General features: G+C 43.8%; 1 long non-coding RNA gene across 2 annotated transcripts in view; it reads right to left on the reverse strand.

Annotated features, from left to right (window-relative positions):
• Positions 1-13,978, reverse strand: part of LOC100340747 (uncharacterized) — a 180,062-nt gene that overhangs the window by 68,343 nt on the left and 97,741 nt on the right. For both annotated transcript variants that reach the window (XR_011384312.1, XR_011384311.1), the window contains one exon: positions 2,308-2,351. This is a non-coding gene — a long non-coding RNA (uncharacterized lncRNA). The remainder of the gene's footprint in view (positions 1-2,307; positions 2,352-13,978) is intronic.

The raw sequence follows: 13,978 nt of genomic DNA on the forward strand, positions 1-13,978 counted from the left end.
AGAGTTATGGTTTTTGTGGCCATTTTTTTTCTTAGCTCAAATAACTAGAACTGTGTTGTTCCTTTTTTACATGAAGTAGCTACTTCTTTTTTTTTATTTTTTATTTTATTTTTTTTTTTTTTGACAGGCAGAGTGGATAGTGAGAGAGAGAGAGACAGAGAGAAAGGTCTTCCTTTTGCCATTGGTTCACCCTCCAATGGCCGCCACAGCTGGTGCGCTGCATCCGGCGCACCGCGCTGATCCTATGGCAGGAGCCAGGTGCTTTTCCTGGTCTCCCATGGGGTGCAGGGCCCAAGCACCTGGGCCATCCTCCACTGCACTCCCGGGCCGCAGCAGAGAGCTGGCCTGGAAGAGGGGCAACCAGGACAGAATCCGGTGCCCTGACCGGGACTAGAACCCGGTGTGCCGGTGCCGCAAGGCAGAGGATTAGCCTATTGAGCCACGGCACTGGCCATGAAGTAGCTACTTCTGTGTAACTGCTCACTGACATAAGTAGTCACCATACATAAAGATGCCAAGAAACCGGATGCTATCTTAGAAAGGGATGAGGAGTGGCAAAGGCGATGCCAGTCAAGCTTGCTTCTCCCATGACTTCTGGTCGCATATTGTGATTCTTGCCTCCTAGCAAGGGCATCTTCTGGTGGCCCATTCCTGGGAACTGGCTGGGAGGAGTGAGGACATTTGGGAAACGAGAAAGATTCCCTTTCAAAACAACAACAAATGATGACTCTCTCATATTATACTTAATTATTTTTGAAGCTTGGCAATTTCTGAGTTAAATGAATTTAAAGAATAAGATGTGCAGACATATGAAATGCCTTTGGTTAAGTTTTCCTGTGAATGACTAAACTCAAGACACAGACGTGAGTTTGTGTGTGTAGCAAAGGGAAAGAGAACAAGTTGGCATTTTCTCCACTTCCAGACAAGGGAGGAGGGGTTGGCTGTTGGAGCCACCTGACAAGCAGTGTTGGACCACTGCTATTACTTTACAGTCATTTATGTTTTTACTTTTACATTCTCCATAGACAACACCCCCTCCCCGTTGTCTACACTCAAGGCAGACAACTCTCATTTCCTCAACCTTAATGTGACACTGGCTTGCCAGTACAGTACGTTGCCCTTACAAAACAAAAATCAGCCATGACAGTTCTTATCAACTCCATTTTGAGGAAGAGAAACCTGAGACTTCGACTTGTACTGTTGCTAATGAGAGGTCAAGTCTAAATCTGACCTCAAAACAAACTAATCCAAAAGTCTACAATCTATGATATAAACACTGACTCCCTAGAGGTGGTGGTAGAGTTTTTGTTCCGAATGTGGAGAGAAAGAAGCAAGAAAAGCCAAAGGCTTTATCTAGAGAAAAGGCTGCAAAATGGTTCCTTTCCATTTTTGGACTCGAGATCTTTTCCTTCTTACCTCATTATATTTTAACTTTTATGTTATTTTGTCCATGTGTTAGGTGCTGAATTGTGTCCACTCAAGATTTCTGTGTTGAAGCCCTAACCCCCAGTACCCTGGAATGTGACTGAATGCAAGGCCTTTAAAGAGGTGATCAAGGTTAAAACAAAGCTGCATTGGTGGACCAGTATGATCGGTGTTCTTTTCAAGAAGAGAAATTGCACCCAGATAGGCCCAGTGGGCCATCCTGTGAGGACACCAGGAAAAGCGACTGTGTATAAGCCAAGTGGAGAGGCCTGGAAGCAACCCTGCTACACCATGCTCTCAGACTTGCCGGCTCCAAGACTGGGAGAGAACAAATGTCTGTATAAACCAGCCTGTTGGAGGTGTGTGGCTATTACAGCCCGCACAGTCTAGCACCGCACTGTTAGACTCACATGGAGGATGCACTTCTTGGGGTCTGCCCCACGCTGAGACTCAGCAAAGTCCCTCACTTATCAGGACTGCCCACGAGCAGTCCTTTCAGCCCCCCAAAGAACAGGGCAGAAGGACCAAGCCCAGGGCACTGCTGCTTGTACTCCAGGCAGACGCGAGGCTGGCCCTGGTTCAGCACCTCCCCGAGGGCTCTACCCCACCTTTTTCTTTTGTCTTTGTCAAGTGGATGTTTCCCAGAAAAGTTGTAGTAAAACGTATACTGGCTGCTGTTGGCAGGGATGAGCGCTCCGTTTGGGAGCTACTGAATCAGGGCCTTAACCAAACATGAAATGACAGAACTGTTTCCAGCAGAGGATTAATTGAGCCAACTCAAGGCAAACACAACGTATTTTGGCATTGCTTTTGACAGATGGAAATAAAACAAACATTAGCAACCGGTTTGCAGCTAACAATATGCAAAATTAAAGAAGGTACCTTTTTAACTTTGTCTGGGAGCCCACTGCCTTTTCTTTTAAAATCTGCAGAAAGAAAAAAGACAGAGCTGTTAATCTCGTTACACAACGAGTTAGCACATGCAAACAAGGGGAATTAAAAGTCTCTGCATTCAGGGGAGGAAACAGATATTTGACACATATATTTATTAAAGAGACTGGACTGGAAAATAGCACCTCGGTATTAATCAGAAATGGTGTAGAAAATACTTAAATAATACAACGGAATGTGCACAGACAGCGCGGGCTGCTTACAAATGGAAGCCTAAGGTCTAAGTATTTTTTATTTGAAGGTTAAATTTTCAATTAATTTTTTCAGCCTGTTGCCATCCCTCCCAAGCATCACTGTTAATTGCTATAAAAGAATGTCTCTCCCTGTTTGAATTCTGGACATGGAGATCAGAAGCTGTCAGCCATCTAATGGGCATCAGAGTACTGGGACAGAAATTAAAAAGACTGTGTAAAAGCTAAACCAAAATGTCAGGTTCCGAGACGCCAACTGATCGCTTAAAAGTCCATTTTTTTCCACTGGCTTAGTGTTTTTGTCTGTTTCTGCTACTGTAATGAAACAGCAGAGACTGGACAAGTTATAAATAATAGAAATTTATTTCACACAGCTCTAGAGGCTGGGAAGACCAAGGTCAGGGTGCTGACGGGTTTGGATTCCCGCAAGGCCTGGATCTCTTCTTCTGAGATGGGCCCTCGAGCGCCACATCCTCACACTGGAAAGGCAAAGAAGTTCTACCACACTAGAAAAGCAGGAGAGGACCACCCCCTACCCCCCTCACCCCTCCATCTCCCCACCCTACACTCCCCTAACCTTGCTCCTGCTGCCCTGGGGGAAGGACCCAAATCCCAGGCCTGGGGGTTCCCCCTCATGACTTGAGCAAAGGGGGCCTCCCTCTCAATACCATCTTACTGGCATGTAAGTTTCAACATGTGAATTTGGGGATCAAACTCAGACCACCGCACTCAGTTTGCCAGATGTCACATCTAGAAGCTCCAGCCCATCACCCACTGACACAAAAAAGAGAAGCTTTCTATTATTGAGATTTCCAAATATCCTCACTTCTGGGCGTTTGTGGCAAACCAGGATCTACAGGGACACTCACTACATCAGCAGAGAAGGAATCCCCTGCCTTCTTTCTTAGAACTGAAGAACCAGTGGCTGTTAGGTGAGCTTCTCTACTTCCCCTGCTGGGTTAAGGAGCTCTGGAGAGCACTCTTCTCCACTAGCACCCTCACTATCTGGATAATAGAAAATAAAATGCAGGAAGCAACTGGGTGCTTAAGAACCAGCAATGGGAATGGGGTTAAATTTTGAGGACAGGATTAGAATGAAGGTTTTGGGTGTAATGCATTCACATGTATCTCGGCTGGAAGACAAACTTGAGAGTCAGAATTAAGTAGGAGAATGATTTTCAGCTGAGAATAAAGAAAAATAATGGCAATAAGAATGGAATGTGTGGCATTGTGTTTAACTGAAAATGGTTTATTATCATGGAAATAACATGCTTTTTTTTAATAAGGCAAATCTAGTTTTACAACCCAACTCCATCTCTTAATACTTAGATAACCTTGACCTCACTTTCCTCATCTTCAAGATTATAATAATGATGTTGGGCCGGCACCGCAGCTCAATAGGCTAATCCTCCACCTAGTGGCACCGGCACACCAGGTTCTAGACCCGGTCAGGGCGCCGGATTCTGTCCCGGTTGCCCCTCTTCCAGGCCAGCTCTCTGCTGTGACCCGGGAGTGCAGTGGAGGATGGCCCAAGTGCTTGGGCCCTGCACCCCATGGGAGACCAGGATAAGCACCTGGCTCCTACCTTCGGAGCAGTGTGGTGCGCCAGCTGCAGCATGCCGGCCGCGGCGGCCATTGGAGGGTGAACCAACGGCAAAGGAAGACCTTTCTCTCTGTCTCTCTCTCTCACTGTCCACTCTGCCTGTAAAAAAAAAAATGATGTTGACTGTGTGTTTTCTCAACATGTTTTGATTATCTAGTAAATATACACAGAGATGATAATTAGATCAGTGCTTTTCAGCCAAGGATGACTTTTGTCCCTTCTCCACCAAAGTGGCACTGTTGGGAGACATCTTTGATGGTCACTGTTGGGGAAGAAATGCTACCAAAGTCCAGACTACATGGGCCCAGGACGCTGATACATTCTCAAATGCACAGGACAGGGGCCGGTGCTGTGGCGCAGCAGGTGAATGCCCTGGCCTGCAGTGCCAGTTCTGAGTCCTGGATGCTCCACTTCAGACCCAGCTCCCTGCTAATGTACCTGGGAAAGCAGTGGAGGAATTGACCAAATCCTTGGGCCCCTGCCCCCATGTGGGAGACCCAGAAGAAGCTCCTGGATCCTGGTCGGCTGAGCTCCGGCTGTTGTGGCCATTTGGGAAATGAACCAGCAGATGGAAGATCTCTGTCTCTCTGTTGCTGCCTCTCTCTATAACTCTTTCAAATAAAATAATTCTTTAAAAATTAATTAATTAATTAAAATGCACAGGACAGCCTTCCCTGCTGTGAATTAGTCAACACCGAATTTCAGTAAGTGTAGTGCAGATATTGGAAAGCCACGCATTAGATATAGGTAGGCAAATGATAGATGACAGACACCTAAAGGAAAATCGGAGCTGATGGTCTTCAGAGAGATTAGTTGATTGACAGATGAGAGAAAGTCTGACAGGGTACACATTAGGCACTCAACAAGTGTAAGTGATTTTTTTTATTAAATATGAAGATAGGGTTAGCAATAGGGATTAGGATGAAATGAAGAATGCTACTTATGGTGAAGTAATAATAATTTTAGTAATGAATATCTACTGACCATCATGCTATGTCCTTTTTAAGTCTTACCATAGTTAAGAGTGAGACTGGGATGAGCATTTTGCACAGAAGCTAAGAAGCTACTTAGAGTTCAGTGATCCCATATCAGAGTATCTGGGTTTAGGTCCTGGCTCCGCTGCTGATCTAACTTCCTACTAACGAGCAAATTGAGAGGCAAGGTGATCACTCGAGTACTCAGGTCCTTGCCACCTACATGGAAGACTGAGTTTCGGGCTTCCTCCCCATCCCCTGTCTCTTGGACTTCCAAATAAAACAAAAATATTGGGCCCTATTCAAGTCCAAATATTAGTGATACAACTTTGGATATGGCTAAAGTTGGGATCAAGGCTAGAGTCATGGGACAACCTTATTCAGCGACCCTTCCAAAGGAGCAGCCAAAACCCATTAATTGCTCTGGACACATGCACTCAGCTTCTCTAGTATGGAGAACCCAGTGTGAGTTCCTGAGTTTCAGGGTGAAAATGGAAGAACTGATGTGGCCTTTACATGTGAAGATGGCCCACTGCTTAACTGCCTGCTTTCCCACCCTCCAGTACCAAGACATCTGGGGCCTGATTACTGCTAAGGTCTGTCCAGTGCTTGCATCCATTCCCATGAGGAAGAGGCAAGAACAAGGTGGGGCAATTTGATTTTCACATGAGAAAAGAATGCTAGGCACATTCTAATATGAAACCAACTTTGAGAAAAGTTAGATGCTGCTTTCATTTATATTTAAGAGAACAGGAAGTGTGTAAGGTTCAAGCTAATGTCTCTACCACGCATCAGTCCACAGAAGCAACAAGAATCCCAGCACCTAAGAGTTCAGAACCCTTGAGAGATAATGGGATCATCAGCTGTTTGTAGTCAGATCTGCTCTCCAGAAGATGGGTTAGCATAATGACAGCAGAATTTCAAGACACATCTGTAACACCATCACACATGGATGAAGAAACCTAAAAACCTGCATGGTGTCCTGGTTGGAGAAAGACTATTCCAACACAAAGTGGGTTGTCTGAAGGGAGCATAATAAGGGGAAAAACAGAGAGATCAGACTTGATGAGAATTCACCTGTAAGATCCTGGTCACGAAACATTAGCAAAGTGGTCTGTAAGGGGCCAACCCTGGTAAGCAGTTTCTTTGGTTAACAGGCTTCCTGGGTGGCTGGTCTGAAACACTGCTCCCTCTGTGGGCTTATTCTGTAGCCAGAAAGTGGGCTGCTGGTGACTAACCATCTCCCAGACACTCCCTGCAGAAAGTAGAGTCCCTCGTGGAGCAACATAAGCATTCTTATTCCTGAAAAGCACATCTTCTATGGATACTCAGCCAAAATTCTTAAAAAAAAAAATGTGAATTAATGTCCTTGCCATTATACTCCTGGTGAGCTTCCAATAAATAAATAAATAAATAGAAAATTAGAGTAACTGTAATCACAATTCCATTTAAGAATGTTTCTTTCAGTTCAAGATCTTGTGCTTGTTTGTAATTAATGTCTGTTCCCACCTCCCAGTCCCAGGCAAGCACTCATCTATTTTCTGTCTTTATAGATTTCTCCCTTTCTGGTCTTGATTAACATTTTTTATTTACTTCTGTATTTTCCTTTTATTTGAAAGAGAGTGAGAAGGACGAGAGAGAGAGAGAGAGAGAGAGAATCTATAACAGAGAGGGCTAGACCAGACCAAAGTCAGAAACCTGGAACTCAATCTAGGTAGCAGAGACTCAACTGTTTGCGCCACCACCTACTGCCCTTCAGGGTGTCTAGTGACAGGAAGCCGAACCAGAAGCTTGAACCAAGCACTCCCATACAGTATGCAGGCATCCCAAGCAGCGATGTAACCACTGTGCCACATGCCCGTCCCCAGGGGGCATTTAATACAAACAAAATGGTGTATTAGATAGTCCTCTGCGTCTGCTTTCTTTCACCTGCCGAAATGTTTTTTTTCTCTTGAGATTCATCCGTGTTACAGCATGTACAGTCCTTTACTCTTTCATTTGACTGAATAATATTACTTTGTATGGATACATCACATTTTGTTTGCTCATTTTATTTGCTGAAGGATATTTGTGTTGTTTGCACTTTTTTAGCCATAATGAGTAATGCTGCTATGAACTTTCCATGTGCAAGTGTTGGTATGAACACGTGTTTTATTTCTCTTGGGAAGACACCTAGGAACTGCTGCGTCTCTTGGTAAACTCACGTTTCCACTGATGCTGTCTTGGCTAGCCATGGACCCTGTTGCCTGCCCAGAATTGCACAGGGTAACAGTGGGATAACCTGACTTACCTACCACGTGTTTATATCATTCATTCCCCAGGAGATTTCCCATGAACACTTTCCAAACTCCACTCAGCCTTAAATGAGGACGCCTTTTAGTTGCCACCTACGGCTATGAATCCAACAAGATGATTCTCTAAAATGCAAGAAATGTGAATGCATCTTCAAGCGGTGACAACATGAAAGATGATAATGTGATATTACCACCATCATTAGTGCTAGTCACTTGTCATCCGTGACTTAGAATGATGGGGTTTTAAGCTCTGTCTGATAGGATTAGGACACCGCTCAGATAAAATGCAAAGAGCCCATGACTTTGATGTTCAGTCCCACCACTCTCACACCCCAGCTGTGGGAACTGCTGTCAATGGATCTCAAATAGGACCACCAACTTCCCAGGGTTGCCATCAGATTAAACAAATCAGCAACACATTTCACCCAGCCCCTTGGGGCTAGTTGGCGGTCTTTTCCTGACCAAAATATCAATCAAGAAAGGTACAGCCAGCACCACGGCTCACTAGGCTAATCCTCTGCCTTGCGGCACCGGCACACCGGGTTCTAGTCCCGGTCGGGGCGCTGGATTCTGTCCCAGTTGCCCCTCTTCCAGGCCAGCTCTCTGCTGTGGCCCGGGAGTGCAGTGGAGGATGGCCCAAGTGCTTGGGCCCTGCACCCTATGGGAGACCAGGAGAAGTACCTGGCTCCTGCCATCGGATCAGCGTGGTGCGCCGGCCGCAGCGCGCTGGCCGCGGCGGCCATTGAAGGGTGAACCAACGGCAAAGGAAGACCTTTCTCTGTCTCTCTCTCTCACTGTCCACTCTGCCTGTCAATAATAATAATAATAATAATAATAATAATAATAAAAAAGAAAGGTACAAACCTCAAGGGAAACATCAAAGAACTAATATGTTAGAGGACAGGCTGCCCCATTTAATTCACTTACTCATTACATTTTACATGAAATTAATTTTCATAGAAATTGGTATCTTTCTTTTAAATAGAAGCAACAACCAAAATAATAGTGTGACACATTGATATAGCCCTTCTTAAAGGTGTATTCATATTGATTATAACATTTACACTATTAAAACACGTAGCTATTCTGCCTACTGGCTCATTAAATCACCTGAGGAGTATTTAGTAACAATCAATACATGAGCATCAACACCAGAGGTTCTGATTAATAAAGCTGAGTAGGGCTAAAAAAAAAAAAAGATTTTTTGGTAAGTTATTTGTATGTACAGCTAGAGTTCAGAATTGTTGCAGTGGGTCATGGAAGATAAGCCAAAAACTACACTTTCTATGGCATCACCAGGAAACCAGGAGAGAGGTTATAAGACCTGTCAGAGTTCATGTACCTAAGCGATGATGCCACTGGAATTGAACCCAGGACTTCAGGCTCAATCCTGTGCTCTGTTTCCTACGCCACATTTTCTAAAAAGAAAATTGACCTAAAATTGAGGAAGGTCCTGGACAGAGAGAATACAATGTTGAGTCCTTGTCAAAGATGTGCCAACAATACAACACGGTGGCAATAATACTCTCACCTAGCAAAAGTCCACAGGGCAGCCTCCTCTTGTCTCTCCTCGCATATGCCAAAACCAGGCCACGGTTTGTTATAAAAATGCTTACTAAGAAAAAGTTCAGAGGGAGGTGGAGATTCTGAAGGGATAGATATAAATCTACAAGCAAGACCACTGAGTGGATAAAACACCCAGCTCAGCATGTTAGAGACAAAAACAGAGAAGCAGGTGAGCAGGTGGGTACCTTTATTATGCTAATCAACTCTGAGTCCCAGAGGCAGGGAGGTCATCAGGGCTCCTCCTGTGCTGCAGGGCAGCAGTGGAAGTGAGTCTGTCTGGTGAGCAAAGAAATCCATGATGAGCAGCACGCGAATGAGGCTAGTAACTTTGGGCCCCTCAGTACCCATGGTCCTGGTAAATACAACTTCCGAATCAATGTGGATTAAGACCAATTCCGGACTGGAACGAATACACTTGATGGGTCATAAAATTGGAGAACAAAGTGGGAACACACACACACACACACACCAAAAAAAAAAAAAAAAAGATGAGCCCTTATTTGGACCGATTAAGGAAAATGAAGCCCAGAGAGGGGAAGGGACTTGCTTGGAGGCCACAGACCTCCAGGCAATGACAGGCACAGCCTCCCTCACTGCTGGCTTTCCCAGCACAAAACCCAAACACACAGGAAACTGTGCAACACAACACGCAGTTACATTCAGGAAGATGAGATGTTCACCACTTCCTTCCAGTCCCCCCCGCCCCCCGCCCCGTCTTGGTCTTCTAGTCCGCAGTAGGGGGTCAAGGGAACATCAGGGGGATCGGAGCACGGGCCCTGAACTGGCTGTGGATTTTGGGATAAAGCTCTTCACCTCATTTGGTCTCAGATTCTCCTTACGTAAGACAATGAGCGTGAAAAGGCAATTCTAACGGCACATTGCCTGACCTACTCTCTAAACCAGACCAGAAAACTAACAGTAAGTCTGGCCTTCTGCCTGGCTGTATAAATAAAGTTTTATTGGAACATGGTCATACTCAGTCATTAGTGTATTGTCTAGGCTTGCTCTTAGGCTCTTGTGGCACAGTTCAGTAGATGCCACATTGACCACCATTTGGCTGACCAAACTATCTGTGAAGTCCATGTAGACACAAACACTTACAGCAATACTTGTTGATTCCCTGTGTCTACCATCTGTGAGGTCCACTAAGATACAAATGTACTCACATAAACCATCTTTCTCCTTGTCCACATGTGTTTTCTGCTATATCTTTGCTTTCAATAGAAAAATATTTCAAAATAAGTTCAATAAATGTTACTCATATCCTCCTAGTTTTAATGGATCTCTAAATATTAATATTTAGCTACATTTTATGCTTGCAAAATAGCATATCATTGGAATCATTGTTTATAAAGAAACTTCACTTAGATGAGGTGGAAAAGGCATGCATACGTACACGCTTGTGGACATATGTAAATGGCTTGGGTAGTTAAACACTGCTTTTTTTTTTGACAGGCAGTTAGACAGTGAGAGAGAGACAGAGAAAAAGGTCTTCCTTTTTCCGTTGGTTCACCCCCCAACTGGCCGCTACGGCCGGCGCGCTGCGCCGATCCGAAGCCAGGAGCCAGGTGCTTCCTCCTGGTCTCCCATGCAGGTGCAGGGCCCAAGCACTTGGGCTATCCTCCACTGCCTTCCCAGGCCACAGCAGAGAGCTGGACTGGAAGAGGGGCAACCGGGACAGAACCGGTGTCCCAACTTGGACTAGAACCCGGGGTGCCAGTGCTGCAGGCAGAGGATTAGCCAAGTGAGCCGCGGCATCGGCCAAAACACTGCTATTAACATGACTGCTATCATTCAATTCTGGCATCCCCACCTCTGATTTGCAGAAGAGTAGAGGGTCTCACTTATACGATGCACGTCTAAACTGCAAGACCCACATTTTGCCAGATACTTGGAAAATAATAATATTTTAAAATATTATTAAATATTAATAAATATTAAATAATATTTTAAATCAATACATGGTTTAATCTAAAAGCAAAGTTGTATTATGACTTTTAGCTATAATTATCTTAATAGTACTGATGCACTACTTAAATGCTAATGTAAACAGAGCAAGATTTAAAGAAAATAAATCCTGAGATTAAATTGAGTATTCTTTGCCATCCATTCTTACCCTTAATTCACTTACTCCAGTCTCAGTCTCAGGAATAGATCTTAATTGGAATGACCTTTTATAACTACTCTTTCATTTTAGGAAAAGCAAAATCTTCAGGACTTCTCTGGACTCCATGGCTGCACAATTTCATCTGAATTCTTAGAGGGTATGTCCATTCAGTCCCCATAACCTGGTCCCAGTGAACATGAAACCAAGGACAGAGTTTTGTCTCATCTTCTGACATGACCAAGTCCAGAAGAGGAGGTTCAACCTCTGTCATTTGGCTTCATCAGCCTCAATGTTTGCCTCCTAGAACCCTGTAATATTTCCTCCCTATTGATGATTTACCTTTAAATCCCTTAACATTTCTTTTAAACAACCAGGTGCCCAGCAATTAGGTGCATATATGTTTATAATAGTTACTCTTCCTGTGGAATTGATCCCTTAATCATTACATAATGCCCTTCTTTGTCTCCACTTTTTTAAAGCTATTTTCTTCTAGACTACAGCAGTAAGTTCCTTCCCTACTCCACCATCTTGGAAGCTTCCTAAATAGAGTCTTTTTAAAAAAGGCATTGAGATGAATTCTTGAGACAGAGGTCTACATTACTTTTATTATGGCTCATTGAATTGTTCTCAGTGTTCCATAGGGCAAGAGAAGGAGTGAACATGAGCTGGTCAAAATCTAATGTCCCCACGTGTCTTCCCAATTCCTCTCTCAAGCGGACATGTCTCATACATGTGTTCCTCTCTCCACATAAAAGGCACAGTGTTTTAAACTTTGGGATTTAATGTCTTTGCTTCTGCCCTTGCTAAACCCAGTGCCAAAGTCCCAACAACAAATAAGGCATTCCGACCTCTTCAAACCAGGAGTAAATGGTGTCCTTAATGCAGAATCAAGGAGACTTTCAATCAATTAATAACGAAGATTCCTAGATATACCATAAATATCTATTACCAGGAAGAGTAGTAATGATAAGAATGTCCTTTTATTAATATAAAAATAATTTCTCTTGATACTTAACCTACTTGCATAGATGAGGTTAAACTATATATCATAATGGGGAGACTACTAAGACACCAAAATTAAAATGACAGTTCTGTAGAGTGCTCAAGAAAAAAAGTTTTTTTTCTACCAACAATTATGAAAACATAATAATAAAACAACTACAACGAATTTGAGAAGTTAATCTCTCTCCTAATACTGCCTCCCTTAGGAAGATACGAGGAAACAGCTCCACAACGGAGTGCTCATCCTGGGGAAGAAGCACAAGGATACCCGGAGCATCTACTTGAAATGTAGTCCCGCAGATCAAACTCACACGAACTCTGTCTGCCTCTTGAGACCTGGGAGCAGGCGCAGCACTGTCTGTACCTTTTAATTATACCCAGGCCACCTGGATATTGGTAGTTAGAAGACCCGGCTTTGAGAAACATTGCCAAAGTCTGTTCAATGCCAGGCATTCTTGCTACACAACACCTTGCTCCCAGTCATGCAACCCACTGCTCCAGTTTCCTGTCCACTACATATTTCTGAATGCTATGTTTTTCATCTTATGAAATTTAAGAGATCAGTATTTAAGCCTCAAATCTTCTCTTAAATTTATTCAGATAAGTTTATAGAAAACTGTTAATGAGCCTAAGGGTGAGGCCATATTATTTCTTTCTCCTAGTGTTAGGAGATTTATATTTAAATGGGCATATTACTCAATATTCACCATAATGTCACTGGTAAAATGTATTTAAGTGTATTTTTACGTTGTTTTGCTAATTTAGCCAAGGCATCTCAAGGTAAGTTTACACTTCTTACTTTTTTGGTGAAGATTAATGTGTTTCTTTGTGTTTCTCTGCTATATAAGTTTCCTAGTTGAACAGTTAAACTTTTGAATCTCTCCTTGGGTTCAAGGAAAGTCTTATTTTCTTCTTTCTTTATTGTCAAAGCAGCTGATATAGAAAGCCAGTGATAGAGATTAAGACTTGATTCAACAGTCAAAGCCCATACTCCCAGCCAAACAACTTTGTATACTGAAGGTCTTAAGGCAAATACTTCCAGGAGGAGGACCAGGAAGAAGAAAGGCATGCAAGTAATGGTCTGTAAGTAGAAGACAGGAGACGAGATTCGTAGGGCAATTTTCTCAAGATCAAGATCTGGAAGGGGTGTAGGATACTGGAGCTGGAAGAAGGCAGTATATAACAGTTTCCAACTCAGCAAAGGAGCTCTAGATCTGGGTGAATCTTCCTTCTTCTTATGAGGCACGGATCTTTCTTTCTAGCTGCATGGATCACACATTTAATGCACTTGCCCCAGGAAAGGGGTTGTGTTCTTGGGGAGAGGCAACTCCCTTTAGCTAAAAGCAAAATGTGAAGGGGTTCAGCTATGATCTATCAGCTACCAGTACAATCAGCAGCAGGGAACAAGAGCCTCAGTCCTAAAGAGGAAGCCTCGGGGCCAGAACTGTTGCGCAGCAGGTTGAGGCCCCAGCTTGCAGTGCTGGCATCCCATATGGGCGCTGGTTCGAGTCCTGGCTGCTCCACTTCTGATCTGGCTCTCTGCTTGGCCTGGGAAAGCAGTAGAGGATGGATGGCTTAAGTCCTTGGGCCCCTGCACCCACATGGGAGACCCAGAGGAATCTCCTGGCTCCTGGCTCCTGGCTTCGGATCAACTCAGCTCTGGTCATTGTGGTCAATTGGGGAGTGAACCAGCGGATGGAAGACATCTCTCTCCGCCTCTATCTCTCTGTAACTCTTTCAAATACATAAAATAAATCTTAAAAAAAAAAAAAAAGAGGGAGCCTCGGTCATGCACCATGGCAGAAGGAACTGAGGATTTATTGAGATGCTACAGTTTCTTTAACAAATGTTTTTGTCATCTACTG

The sequence above is a fragment of the Oryctolagus cuniculus genome, chromosome 18 (assembly GCF_964237555.1).
Source record: "Oryctolagus cuniculus chromosome 18, mOryCun1.1, whole genome shotgun sequence".
Lineage (NCBI taxonomy): Eukaryota > Metazoa > Chordata > Mammalia > Lagomorpha > Leporidae > Oryctolagus > Oryctolagus cuniculus.